The following is a 14,687-nucleotide window of genomic DNA, read 5'->3' on the forward strand; positions in this document are numbered from 1 at the left end:
GAAACTCCACATATGACTTTTTACTTCCCCAAACCTTAACTACTAACAGCCTACTGTTAACTGGAAGCCTTACAAATAGCATAAATAGTCGATTAACACACAGTTTGTATGTTATATGTATTATATACTGTATTCTTACAATACAGTAAGCTAGAAAAAAGAAAATGTGATTGAGAAAATCATAAGGAAGAGAAAATATATTCAAAGTACCACGTATAAGTGGGTCTGTGCAGTTCAAACCCATGTTTTCAAGGGTCAACTGTATACAAAATAAAGGGAAGGATATGTTCACACAACAACTTTGTTCAGGAATGTTCATAACAGCTTTACTTGCAAAAGCCAAAACTGAAACAGAAATGAAACAATTCAAATGGTCATCAACAGGTCAATATAAACAATGCTATTTAGCAAACAAATAAACAAGAATTGAGAGATGCAACAGAATGAATGAATCTTAAAAGAATTATGCTGAGTTAAAGAAGTCAGACACAAAAGAATACTGTGTGATCCCATGGATATAAAATTCTAGAAAATGCAAACTAATTTGCAAGGGCAGAAAGTAGATCAGTAGTTATCTGAGGTAGGAGCGGGAGGTAGGGTTTATAAAGGACCCTGAAAAAACCTTTCAGGTGTTGGCTACATTCACTACCTTTATTGTGATTGCTTCACTGGCATATACATATGTCTAAGCTTTTTAAATTGTTCACTTTAAATATATGCAGCTTATTATATGTCAATTGTACCTCATATATCTGGTTTTTTTAAAGGAATAAATAAGCTGATACATACAACATGACAGAATCTCAAAATTATTATGCTAAATGAAAAAAAGCAGGACACAAAAGGCTATACACTACTACACTATTTTACTTTTTTATTATTTTTAATTTTTTTTATTTGAGGTGGGGGGGCGAGAGCGGCAGAGGGAGAGAGAGAGAGAATCTTAAGCACACTCCATACTCAGTGTAAAGCCCAACCCAGGGCTCAATACCATGACCCTGGGATCATGACCTGAGTAGAAATCAAGAGTTGGACACTCACTGACTGGGCCACCCAGGTGCCCCTACACTATTCTATTTATATATTATTCTGGAAAAGGCAACACTGGAGATAGAAATTACATCATTGGTTGCTGTGGAGAGATGGAAGGGGCTGTCTGCTAAACGGCATGAAGGAATTTGGGGTAAAGTGGGTACAGAAATGTTCTATATCTGCATTGTGGTAGTGATTGCACGACTGCATACATCGGTCAAAACTCACTGAAAAGGATGGATTTTACTCAATGGAAGTTCTATCTCAATACAATTATCTCAATGTAATTATATCTCAATATCAATAGACTATATCCCTCTTAACTTAAAGATAAAGGATTACTATGTCATCTCTTGTGCAACCTACTCCAGGAAAAGTTAGTGGGCTTTCTGGTAGGTTTCTGTAATCCTTCTCCGGTACTCTATATTTGCACTTATCACAGGAATAGTGTTTTTATTCGTATCCCGAAACCAGACATGAAAAACTTAGGAGAGAATCATTTCCAGTCATTGCTTAATCCCCAATAGAGAATATAGTGCTGGAAAATCAGGTTTCTAACAAAAAGTTTAATTCTATTCTTGGTATTTCAACTTCCTCCTCCCTTACAGTTATTTCATTCAGTGAGCACATACTCATTAAGCTTTAGCTAAATGCCCAACTAAAGAAGTGGGCAAAAGCAATACGGTTCCTGCCCTCAGAGGCCCAACAATTGGTCTGGAAGAATGATCATCAAATATCCAAACACGATGTGTGATAAAGTTGGTAAGCATCACGTCAGGGAGGGAGCAAGATCCAAGGAAGTTGATGTACTGGATCAGGAGTCAGGAAAGATTTTGAAGGTGTTTTTTTAAGCACCGACCTACAAGATAAGTGGAAGTTGGCTAAAATGCTGAGGGAAAACTGATGGTGATGGTGGCTAAGAGTGCCAAAGAATAGAAGCAGCACCCTGAAGGCACAGAGTATGGTACATTTGAGGAACTAAAACATCTATTCCAGCTGAAGGAAAGTAAGGGATCTCAAGAAAAGAGAAGTGAAGTTTTAATTGCAAATCATGGACCAAGTCACATAGCACTTCATGCTAAGGGCATTAAGAAGTTAACAGATTGTTTTAAATGAAGGGAAACGTGGGGTGTCGGAGTGGCTCAGTCACTTGAGCTTCCGACTTCAACTTCGGCTCAGGTCATGATCTCACAGTTAGTGACTGAGCCCCGCATCAGGCTCTGTGCTAACCGCTTGCTCTGAGCCTGGAGCCTGCTTCAGATTCTGTGTCTCCTTCTCTCTCTGCCCCTCCCCTGCTCACGCTTTATCTCACTCTGTTTCTCAAAAATAAATCAATGTAAAAAAATTTTGAAAAAAAACCTTAAAAAAAAATGAGATGAGGACACAATGCCTAGATGCTTATGTTGACTTTTTGCTATCATATATAACTGTGATTCTGCTATACTGAAATAGAGTATAGAGAAAGTATCAAACTTTCAAAAAATGAAATGCTTGGTATAAATAATACAAGCATTAATACCCATATACTTTGAGAGTAACAACTATTCTCATGTTACAACTTTTTAAACTCAGGCACAGAAACATTAAGTAACTTACTCAGGGATACAAAGCTGGCAGAGAGCAAAACAGATTTGCACACAGATCTTAATGATCCAAACTCCATGCTCTAATCACTGAACATACTCAGGGCAATCCCTGTACCCTGTTTAGCTAAAAGCACCATGAAGTCAGGAACTATGTCTATCTTATTCATCATTGTATCTCTGAGGCCTATTAGAGGGCTTACCCAGGTCTCTAGGGCTCTATAAACTCTTGAAGACATACGTAATTTGTTTGTGTATGCAAATAGAATTTCTCTAGAGAGAAGGTCAATAAAAACAGGTGACACTTATTAACAACTTACTGTAAATCAAGTAGTGTTTTAGATGCATTATCTCATTCTATGAAAACAACAGCAGCAACACAGAATACATAGTGGGTACTTAATGTATGCCAAATCATTGTTCTAAATGTTTTCATGTATTAACATATATAATCAGTATACCAATTCTATAAGATAGGTATTATAATCCCATACACTTCAAAAATGAAAAAAGATGGACTTGCCCACGTCCCCTCCTCCCTACTCCCCTATTAGTAAATGGTAGGGCAGGGATAAAAACCTCTCTACATGAAACAAAGCCTTCTTTCTTGGCTTATATGTCGTGAGTTGGTCATCCTCAAAGACTTTCATGTCCATCAAAATGTTAAGAAAAATCACAAAAAAAGAAAAAGACAATGAAGTCCTTATGCATTTTCCAGAAAACCATCTTGATAAAACCAATGGTTTTCATGGCAACACAACATCAGAGGCTATGAGCTAATTCTCCCATGCAGAGATCATACTGTGCCATTATGTATTAAATATAAGTTAAGAAGTATAGGCAATAGGGCAGATCTGTTCTTGAAGGTGTATCCATAATGAATGGGCACAATAGTATTGAGTTACAAAGGCACTTAGTTTCACGAGCACATCTGTATACATACAGCTCCCAATACATCAGGAGCAGGGTTTCTATGAGCCCTTACAGACTTGTGACTCAGAAAAGTACCTTCCCTAGGTAACACTCAGATGAAAGCAAAGGAACATATTTTGGCCGGCAGGGTGGGATCAAGGTTTCAGTGCTCACGTCCCCTTCAGTTGGTTATCCCTGTGCAGTGAGCAACCCGATGACCCCGTAGAGCAGCCATTGTTACTCTCATGGCCTAGAGCCATGGAGACTGGATTTGAATCCCCAGTTTTATCACCTGGACATGTGTAACTTTAGTGGAGTTTTTAAATGTCTCTGTGCTTCATTTTTCCCATTTGAAAATGGGGACAATATTAGTATGAACTACAGAAATTTGTTTAAAGAATATACGAGAAAGAAAAAAAACGCATATAAATAACTTATAACAGTTTATAGCACATACTAAGAATTCAGTATTAGCTAAATATGTATATTACACATACATATAAGTATATATTATATATATTCTTGATATTCCTAAACAAGTTGTCCAGCTGTAAGAGTAAGCCATTTTTGAAACACTCCTTGTGTCTGTGTATGAGCTGATCAATATTAGCAGGTGACAGTTCCTATGTGGAGAGCGAACACAACAGATTCTACCTGAAGGTATCATTGCACATCTGGTTATTTTGTTTGCATCTATAGCTTAAGGATCTAAAGCTATGATATCTCGTCTAAAATTGAGCTTTCATTTCCAGGAGTGTGAAACCTCTTTAACGAAGGTGGCAAACATGTAAGTCAAGAGCCAAAAATCCCAACAGCAGCTACAAGGCACACCAGAGCCACATGTTTGTGACCCAGGAATTCTTACTTACCATGTATCAGCATCTCTAGCCATTTAGTAAATGGAAAGATAGTAGCAAATGCAGTGGTATCATTTACAAGCTCAAAATGAGATGGTATTTTGAAATGCAGTCAAGTCCTTTTCTACTTGCTTATATTTTTAAAACAAAATTCTCAAGCTCTCCAAGTCAGATGTTCCAAGACTGGTTTATATAATTTCCAAATTCTAAAACTCCAACAAGGAGAAATCAATTTTTCTATCAGATTGGCAACATTTTAAACACACCAATATTATCCAGTGTTGGCAAGAGCATAGCAAATACGCTGTGGGTACTTAAGAAGTTTCCTTGCAATATCTATTGAATTTGAAGTGAACATCCCCCTAGAGCCAGCAATTCTCTTCTCAGAATAAATCTTCTGCAGTACCCTTCCAAAGATAATGTACACAGACATTCACTGCATCACTATTTGTAAGATCAAGGTTTCAGTCCTCACTTCCCCCTTAGGTGGTCACCTCTGCGCAGTGAACAACCCTACGACCAAGTGAATATTCTGTGATATGGTGGCTGGCTACACTGGGTAGATACATTAAGAAAAGAAGAATCTTCATATATTGACAGAGAAATATTTGATAAATATTAACTGAAAAATAAACTTCAAAACACTAGTATGATATTGATATGAGCCATTAGCCAATCTTTTGCAATAATGAAAGAAAAATTCCTGTGGTCCCACACATGAAGGGACACAAACCCAACTATCAATGGCAGTTACACATATGAAGTGGAATAGGGAAGGGGGTTCACTTTATACTTTACTATAATATTCATGTTGCTTTATAAGCAAGTCCTATTTTCAGAATTCACAGAAATAACAAAAAATTCCAAAGAAATGGGGCACTCAAAACCAAAAGTATTTGCATGATGGTATTAAAAAAAAAAGCTTAGCAATCTCCCCAAAATTTGCACTGTCCCATATGCTTAGATAACAACTACAGAGTAAAAGACTTAAAAGATCTTAATAGACCCGTATAGTACTTTAAGCATTGTACTACCCTCCTAAAGCATGTTGAGAAAAATTACATATTTGCAAGCCCATAAATGGAGCTTAGGAGAAATGGAAAGAGAACAATGGCTCTCAATTTCCATTCCAGTTTTTTTTTTTTTTAAAGTAATCTTTACACCCAATGAGGGGATGGAACTCAGGACCCTCAAGACCAAGAGTCACATGCTCCACCAACAGAGCCAGCCAAGAACCCCTCTTCTCCACTTTGAAAAGAGAAAACTGAGTAGTTTAGCAACACTCACACCTCTGTCTCCTCTTCCCCCAGGGAGGAGCCAACCCTACTGGGCCACTGACTTCAACACACAATAATATATCAGGTGGCTTGATGATGTGTCCACAAAAGAGGAAAAACAGAGAAAGGTGTGGTGAGAGGGTGGGAACTGCGGGATTATTATGTAAAAGTAGGGATAGCAGGAGAGGAAGAGTATTTTAATGAGGAGTAAATGTTTGTGAAGAGGGAGAAGATACAGATAAAACGGATGGAAAAGTGGGAAAAGGAACAGAACAAAACCAGGAAATGTTGCTATCTATGAGGTGGTAAGCTTTCAGGACAACCGTTTAGGTTTAGAGCTTCTGTATTCTGTGCTCTCCAGCCCTTGTTGTCAAATGAAAGTTTACTGAAGACTGCAGGTTGGAGACGGGTCCTTGGACTTTTTGAGCAAGCCTTAGTAACAGGCTCATCAGGTATGAAGCACATACTATATTCAATTCAAAGATCACATCACGTGCTGGCTTATTCTCCTTAGACACGGAAACACTCAAATGGCGCAGTGTTCAAACAAGCTTGCAAGGGATCTCTGCCCAAAGGAAGCAAAATTGGTTTAGATAGAATTTTGTATATTCATGTACATATATAGTTATACCTATCTATAGTTATAGATAGATATTAACTACAACTATTGATATATATTACAGATAACTATAACTATAGTATAGATTATCTATAGTTGTATCTATAGATCTATAGATTATCTATAGTTATATCTATAGTTATAGATACAACTATGTATGTATGTTTCCCATATAATCTCCCAGCAGCCTCACCAGAAGATGCCCACACCCCAAACGTCTCTATGGGAGAACTGAGTGAGACTGGAGCAAGGCGTTGGGATGATGCTCCAGGACCAAGCACCTCCCCACAAACCTCAGGGGCCCGTAGATATCCATTTGCCCTGGCCTTGCCCCAGGCCAAGGTGGGGGGGGGGGAACAAAAACAAAACTCCACCGAAGCCCCCGGAGACCTGGCAACCATGTGACCCGCCGACGACACCAAAGCTTTGTCTCCCAAACAAATCCAACTTTTCTTTTACTTTTTCTGGGTGAGCGGCTTGCGCGTGCCCCCCACCGCCCCTCCTGCAACCCTTTCTTCTTCCCTCCACCGCAGGCTGGGGGAGGCCTCGAGGTATCTCCTTTCATCCCTGCCTGGCGCAGGAAGCCCAAGGCTCAGCCGCTCGCGGGCGGGCGGGCGGGCGGGCGGGCGGGCGCCCCTCCTTCAGCAGCCCGAGGGGCCCCGAGACTCCTCCCGCCCGACACCGGCCGGGGGCGGTGGACTCGGGCTCGGCCCCCGGCGCGCGCGGCGCGGGCAGAGAAACTTACCTGCGCGGAGGCGCTCCCGGAGCTCCCGCGTCGCAGTCAGCTGCGCCGCAGCCGCCGCATCTCCCGGCGGCACGTTCCCCCCACCCACCCCAGCAGCGGCGTCCCGTGCCGCACTTTTCCGAGCCTGGGAAGTTGGCTGAAAGCGCGGAGGTGGGAGGTGGGGGTGGGGCTGGGGGGGAGCTGGGAGAGGAGGCTTAAGGATTTTGTGGTTTGTTTGTTTGTTTGTTTGTCTTGATCTCTAGCAAAGACTTTTGACCGTATGCTGAAGGATATTAGTTTTGCTCAATGGCGACAAGGCAGCGGCCTGACTCTCACCGAACGATCGATTTACTAAACAAACTGAAACGTGGGTGGGGATGTTAAACAGTAACCAGCAGCCTCAATGAAAACTGAAAGCGGCGAGGCCGCCACCGCCTCGGCGCGCGCATTTCCCTGTTCCCAAGGCCCCTGGGTGACCGGCGGGCGGGCCAGCAAGCCCCGAACCCCGGCCTCCCGTTGACCGTAGTGGCTCACCGGGGCCTCCCCGAGGCCGCCCGGAGGTAACTGCCACACGCCACATGCCTAAATTCCCACCATCACGGTGAGGCCCTCCAACGCTTGACCGTTTGGAGTCCTCGCCAGCCTCCCGCACTGGGGGAGCCCCACCAGCTTCCGCGCCCGGCCCGCACCGCGGGCACCGTCCTCTACCCGGTCACGCCTAGTCTAGGGCGGTGTCAACCTTGAGGCAGTGCGTTTGGACCGACGTTGGTGGAGAAAGCCTGCTGACCCCAGAATGCAGATATAATTCTGAGCCAATGAGGTCCAGAAAAGGGCCGGAAGTATTATTGAAGGGAACTGAATAGGTTCCTAGGGACAGCACTGCGGCCACACCACTAGGGGAAGCCGCAACCATTTCATTAATCTGCACCTTGGCCGCTGGGGTTAACTTCTGCCCGGATGGTTGTGGCCACCTTGCTCAGCAAGAGTTCTGGGAAGAGGTGGGAGACTAGTTTCCCCTTCCCCTGCCTACCCAGCCACCTGTGGATTCAGTCATTAAGTACCTCTTTACATATGTATCTGATGGAAAGCTTTCTTTCTCCCTCTCAAACCCTAGGCGCCTTCTCAAGCTTTAGACTTCACGAAATGATGCTCAGACCCTTTCGGCACTTGCTGGTCATCTGGGTCAGGCTTTTGTTCACTAGGCAATATAGCCCAAAAGCTGCGGCTTTAAAAAACATCTCAACAATTTAACTTGGTGGTTTCGGGAATGAATGACTTCAGGTCAAACAAGTAATTATCCTCATGAGATAAATAGTTACTTAATCCGTAAGGTTTTTCTTTTCCGACCAGGGGGGTGGCGGTTATTTTAAGACTGTAATAACAATGCCAAGGAGATCAAAGAGCTAGGTATTTTTTTCTTTTTCTTTTTAGATCGGGCTTACAAAACTTTCTCAGTTTCCTCCTTCTGAATCTCTTGCTCAAAGGCTCTTTTAAAAACAAGTAGTTGGTTGTTTTAGAAATCAGAACAAAGGAGAGAAATCATATACTATTTTCTTTAAATCGACCCTCTTGAGCAAAACACATTCTTTGGGTCCTTGTTGCCCACGCCGTGTGCAAACCGAGTCACCAAAGCGGCCTCTGTCCACGTGGGCTCCAGGAAACCGTCCAGAGACAGTTGAGGCAGAAGGGTAACAATTAACGGCTTATGCTTGTTACACAAGTCTTTCATAGGTGTGCTGTTTAAAGATCACCTGTGGACATTCTCCTTATAACTATTCCCAGATCCTTAGTGAATATTGTCATATCATATGTGAAAATATAAATATAGTTCCCACAAAACGCTAACAGTCTGAAGACAAATTCTCCGTCCCCATTCACGGAAGCTTTAATGCTTACCTGACATCCCATCCGTTATTCCCAGCAGAGAAGCCATATTTTAGTTCAAGAGTCTCCGTTTACTTTACTACTAACAATCTGTGATGTGAATGGGTTCGGTTTGGGGTGATCGATTTATCATCGATGTGTAGTAGATTCACTGATCTACCAGGAAATGATCATCACAATGTTCTGTGTTCACAGTTATTTTGACACAACATGTAGAACCTTTGCCAAAGAATTTTGTCACAAGGATTTTGACTAGCGGTGAGAGAAATGACAGTGCAATTAAAGAAGTATAAACTCTGTTAAGACTTAGTTATTATTTAAAGGAAGCACTGCATTTGTTTAATTTAGAAAAATCTCCAAGAGTTTCTGTAGCACGGCCAAACCTCCCTCGCCCACTGCAAGAAGGGGGTGGCTTCAGATGACTAAACAAACAAACAAACAAACAAACAAACAAAAAAGGACCTTAAGAGCTAAAGGCAGGTAGGAGAAGTTGGCTCAGCAGTCTTTACTAGAACAGCCAATGCCAACTGACAAAACTTTAGAGCATCACTTATGTTGTCCCTGAAACTAATTTACTACAAGTTTTCATGGCATGGGTTTATGATGCTGAAAATGAAAAATGTGTTCTACAGAGAGTTGTCCCTGATGCATTGAGGAGGGTGTGGGGGGAACACAATGATAGAGAAGAGATAAGGATAAATGTTAAGGGAAGGGTTCTCAGAAGACAAAGTTCTGTTTCAATATTTAGCGTTTAGAAGGAGACTATACACATGTGTATTTGTCACATCTACTCTTTCAACCTAAAACTAAGCAGAAAATGTAGAGTCAACACCCCTTTACTTCACTTTCCTGTTAAATGTCTCATTTAGCCTGTTCTTTTTCCGCTTGGAACATCTTTTTTAGACCGTTGTCTTGTTTTGTTTTGTTTCTTTTTCCCAGCGGCACCTGATCGTCTTGATAAGAGCTCCGGTTTTTTCCCACGAGCGGTTCTGATACTATTAATTAAAGCAGAAGCCATGGGCAGAGCTCTCAGGAGGTGGGGAGAGTGCCGGCAGGCGCGGGGAACCTCGAGCGGAAAAGTGCTCCAGGTTTCAGCACTCAGAGACCCCATTGCGGAGGGCAGCTCCACTCCCCTCGCCCTGCACATAACACCATCACAGGACCCAAACGGGAACTGCCCTCTTCCTCTCCACCTCTGCTGACCTAGTTAAGCACCAGCCCCTCCACGATCGCAGTCACACCCACACTGCAGCCGGCCACCGCACGCACGGGCGCAATCAGTGGGGATTACCAACCACCCTCACGCGCGTTTGCACCCAGGATATTAAAAAAAAGAAAAAGAAAAAGAAAAAGGAAAAAGAAAAGGAGAAATCAAAAACTCATACAATTCTCCACCTGCTGGTCCTTTCTGGATTTGGGCAAAGCCCAGTGACCCCTTCCAAGGTCCTCGTAATGTAAAGGACCGCGGGCGGGATGTGGCCACGGGGACTCAGGTGAAATTAAAGACTCTGGAGCGGCGCTAAACGCGTCCCCAACAAAACCGTTGAGTTGTGTTTGACCCTGGGGGCGAAAGCACCGGTAAAGCAGCCTACGCCAGAATTTCAAAAACTCCCTGGAGGCCACTGAATGTTTTATGCATCAGAAGAGAAGGCCGGGATTCCGGTCACTGGGACTGGGAGCGGGGGAAGGGCTCTGTCAGCAAGGTCGGGGGTGGGGGTGGAGGCGGGAACAGCCCTGAAGCCAGCGAGGCCTCGGGTGCAGGGCCGCTCGCTGCCCCCGTCCTTTTTAGGGAAAGAACAGCCTTTTTGCTCCCTAGAGCAGCCCAAAGCGAGGGCACAGATCGCCGGAGCTGTAGAGCTGCAGGCTCCCGCCCCCAGGAAGGGGAATGTTGAGCCATTTCATCTCCTCCGACCCTGCACAGTTAGCCTCCAGCTAGGTCTGCGCCTTGGGCCTAGAGCGGTAGGGGATTGTGACTTGGATTCCGGGCTTTGGTACCCTCGTCAGCTATCTGATTTGCCAGACTTTTCATGGAACACCCACCTTTAATGCCTTGAATTTAACGTGGTAAAACAAAACCAGTAGAACAGGCAGACGGAATACGGAGGAGGGATTCATGAGCATCTGTCCAGCATCTGTCCAGCAGCACCAACACCAACACCGTGCAGATAGATCCTAAAAAGCAACTTCCAGAACCTTGCCTGGCCCTTTTGGGGGAGTCAGGTGCTTAAAAACAGTTGGGAAAAGGCATGGCCTCCAGGGCTAGGCACCCTGCTTGGTCACACACTGATCCAGATAAAAATTAGTCTTTATTTTATGCTCAAGTCACAGACCAGGAGCACCCAGAGTAAGCCCTTGTAAGTAAGGCCACAGGAGTGTCTCCAGACTACCTCACCTGTGAACATAAATAAAGCCAACATTTCAGATATAATGTCTAAATTGAAACTGCACTGCTTGTGTTACTAATTTGGCTGAGACACTATGAAAATCCAACCTTAAATGATTCTCAGCATCAACCTTCCAAACGTTTTTCCCCTGCCAAAATAAAAAGCAAACTGCTAGGCTGGATCTCTTTTCTCCACCCCCTCTCTTTGTAGATTTCCTACTGAAGTATTGATTGCCAAGGTCTCTGCAAGATTTGCAAAGTTTTACAGTCATTTATGGTGCATGCAATAAAAAAGAAGTGATATGAGCATGCTAGTTCAAGGTGTAATGCAAAGATGTATTTGGTGCCCTTGGCAACTATCTGTGGGACTTGTTTGTCTTTGCAGAACACGCCCTTCTCTGCAATGAACCCCTCTGTAACAAAGATTGGCCCTTTACATTTCCAAGGCCTTGACCCCTCAGTGGAAAGGCACACGTGTTCAAAGCAGAAAATTTGATTATTTCAACTTCGTTTTAAACCAGAGGAAAAAAATTCTAATCAAAACAGTGGGGCAAAAAGAAAAAGAATTTTTTTAACGTTCCCTACATCCCTACTATCTCTTATCATAAAGAAAAAAAAATCAATTACCAAGTTATAACATAATCTCTAACTGCCCCTTGCAAAACAGGGATCCACGGGTCCTTCCACTGACAGAAAATAAAAGGATTGAGATCATAGAGAGACAACACACTCTTTTAGGTTGTATGTGCCCAAAGGAGGGGAAAAAAATCTCAAACATTTTACATGAGAATACATGTCTAGTTACATATAGATTTGTTGTTATATTTTAGTTTTATAGTTTTTCAATAAAGAAAACAAACATGCAAGAGGGCTGTTTTACTCTAACTGTAGATAGAAGCTTTATACCCCTTTACAGGTTTTACCAGTTCTTTTTTTTTTTTAAGACTATGTGTAGGAGATGAGTGGGAAAAGTAAAAAAGAGTCTAATTTCTAAAATTTCGTACTTTGAACCAAATCGGTTTTCTCATCTAGTGCTGCAAATAAGAATAGCAGACACATAGCTTCTGAAAGGTATTCAGAATCCTATACCTGCCATCTAGTGGGCATAAAAGAAAATGCTGATTGAAGACATCCTTTAAAGTCTCCTCTAGCTGTTTTCTTATTTGTAAACAAAACAAGTCTAAGAAATGAACAAGAAAATTTAAAGCTGAAGGAAAGGAAATAAATAATTGTATTATATTGGGGAGTCTGTAACATAATCATTCAATTGAACTCCATTTCCTTTTGTTTTTAGTAATCATTAAGGTTACTGAGCTTTGCTAAGATAATCATTTTATTATTATACTCGTTTTTCTTCTGCATATCCTCTTCACATAGATTTTATGTTGTTTTCTTTTGGATTAATCTCACTATCAGTTTTGGTTTCAGTTGATATTTAAATTTTTAAAAAAATTGAAAAGGAAGCTAATATCTTTCCTATTTGGATTCTTAAATTAACATCTTCCATTTTGCAAGACAATAAGAGAAAAGAAAGGAAGGAAAGAAAAAAAATAGAGAAGATAAAGTTAATTATATTTATACACTTGCTTTTGATGCCTTGTTACAAGTATTATACTTCTCTAAAAACTGACTTCACAAAGTATCAAAAACAGGACAGGTTAAAATCTATTTGGCTATGGCAACTTATATTTTCTTGAGGTTCGCACTATAAAATATTGAAAAAAAAATTTTACATTGAAAGTTTTTGACAAGTAAGTTTATTGAAAAAAAAAAGAAAGTTTGCTGAATAGAATAGTCATTAAAAGATCATCATCATATTTTAATGATAGCTGACTTGTGTGTGTGTGTGCTTACATTGTGCCAGGCACAGTTTTATGGGCTTTCAGTCAGTTAACACTTGAGTGCTTACAACAACCTTAGAAGATTTGTATTATTAACACAATTTTATAGGTGAGAAAGCTGAGGATCAGAATTATAAAGCTGGTAAGTGTTGAGCTGATCTGGTTCCAGAGTCAAGGCTGGCATCTTTCAGGTCATACTGCCTCCCATAGAGAAAAGTGGCAAGAAGAGACCATCGAAGTTCATGTTATGGGATGCAGTGGATATGAAATACATCCAAAAGAAACATTTGTTTGAATGCTAAAACTTGGTCTGCAGAATATTGGACATCCAAATGAAAAGAAAAAAAAAATTAGCACTCACAAACATCAAGTACTAAAAAAACGTATTGTTGTGAGTAAATAACATATTCATTCACCTCATCTGTTGAGTATAATTTTTGACAGATATGCAAACCTTTTCTGTAGATTTGTCCTATAGTTTATGTCCACAGGTTCCTTAATTTCAAGTAATGAAGTTACCAATGCTAAGCAAAACTGCATGAAAAGCCCTCCAACATACTGCCAAAGATTTATCCCTGAATTTAACTGGCGTTGTCAGCTCAACTATCTTCCTTCCTTACCTCATGCTAATTTCAAATTTCATTTCCTAAACAAAACGTATATACATTCCAAACATACTTTATCTTTTTTCTAATTACGCAAAATATTCTCCTCTTTTCAGGGCAGCTACTTTATAAGTATGACTTAGTTCAGGAGTCAAGAATCTTAAATCATCACAATTAATGTATTCAAATTCTCTGCATATGGCTGTGACATGAGAACGAGGTTGGTATATTGGTCATTTTAGAAACTGTAGATGAATGATTAGTCTTTGATCCAAGGTGTGTCCTGCTTTGGTTTGTTTGTTTTAATCCCTAAGATTTGAAATATTAATTATTAAGTAGCACTGTATTACCTAGGTATGAATTAAAAGTAGTGAATGTTTTCAAAAGCTGATAGCAGCTGGCTTGGGATTCCTGCCATGGTTAAATAACTCACAAATGAAGTCACCAGTTCTGCCTTCCTGATCTCTTGCATACCTCCAATCAAGATCAGACAACAAATAAAAGCTGGAGACTACAGCAGTCAGGCACTTTGTATTTCTCCTGTGTATCCATGTAGACCTAAGTGCACCTTCCCCTTCCCAGGAATAAATACTGATATTGTCACAGGAAGAAGAGATTCAGCTCTCGTTTAAGGTTAATCCCATCACCTGTGTTCTTGATCCCACCCCTTCCTGTCTATGCCTGGCCTGTTCTATCAATTACTTCTTTTTCTTGTATCTTCAAACTCTGTCTCTCCAGTGGCTTCTTCCCTGAGGGCTATAAATATGTTTGTCTTACCAACAAACTAAAAAGTATGACAAAAAGAAAAGGAAGGAAGGAAGGAAGGAGAGAGAGGGAGGGGAAGGAAGGAAGGGAAGGAAAGAAAAAGAAAGAAGAAAGAAAGAAAGAAAGAAAGAAAGAAAGAAAGAAAGAAAGAAAGAAGAAAGGAAGGAAGGAAGGAAGGAAGGAAGGAAGGAAGGAAGGAAGGAAG

The 14,687-nt window shown here is 41.4% G+C and overlaps 1 protein-coding gene across 1 annotated transcript in view; it reads right to left on the bottom strand.

Annotated features, from left to right (window-relative positions):
- HNF4G (hepatocyte nuclear factor 4 gamma) overlaps positions 1-7,491 on the bottom strand; it is a 136,621-nt gene extending 129,130 nt beyond the window's left edge. The window contains exon 1 of the mRNA XM_040487560.1: positions 7,026-7,491. The gene's annotated coding sequence lies outside the window, so the exon portion shown is untranslated. The remainder of the gene's footprint in view (positions 1-7,025) is intronic.
- Positions 7,492-14,687: the final 7,196 nt, after the last annotated feature.

This window comes from Herpailurus yagouaroundi, unplaced genomic scaffold (assembly GCF_014898765.1).
Source record: "Herpailurus yagouaroundi ecotype Mexico unplaced genomic scaffold, PumYag 165, whole genome shotgun sequence".
Lineage (NCBI taxonomy): Eukaryota > Metazoa > Chordata > Mammalia > Carnivora > Felidae > Herpailurus > Herpailurus yagouaroundi.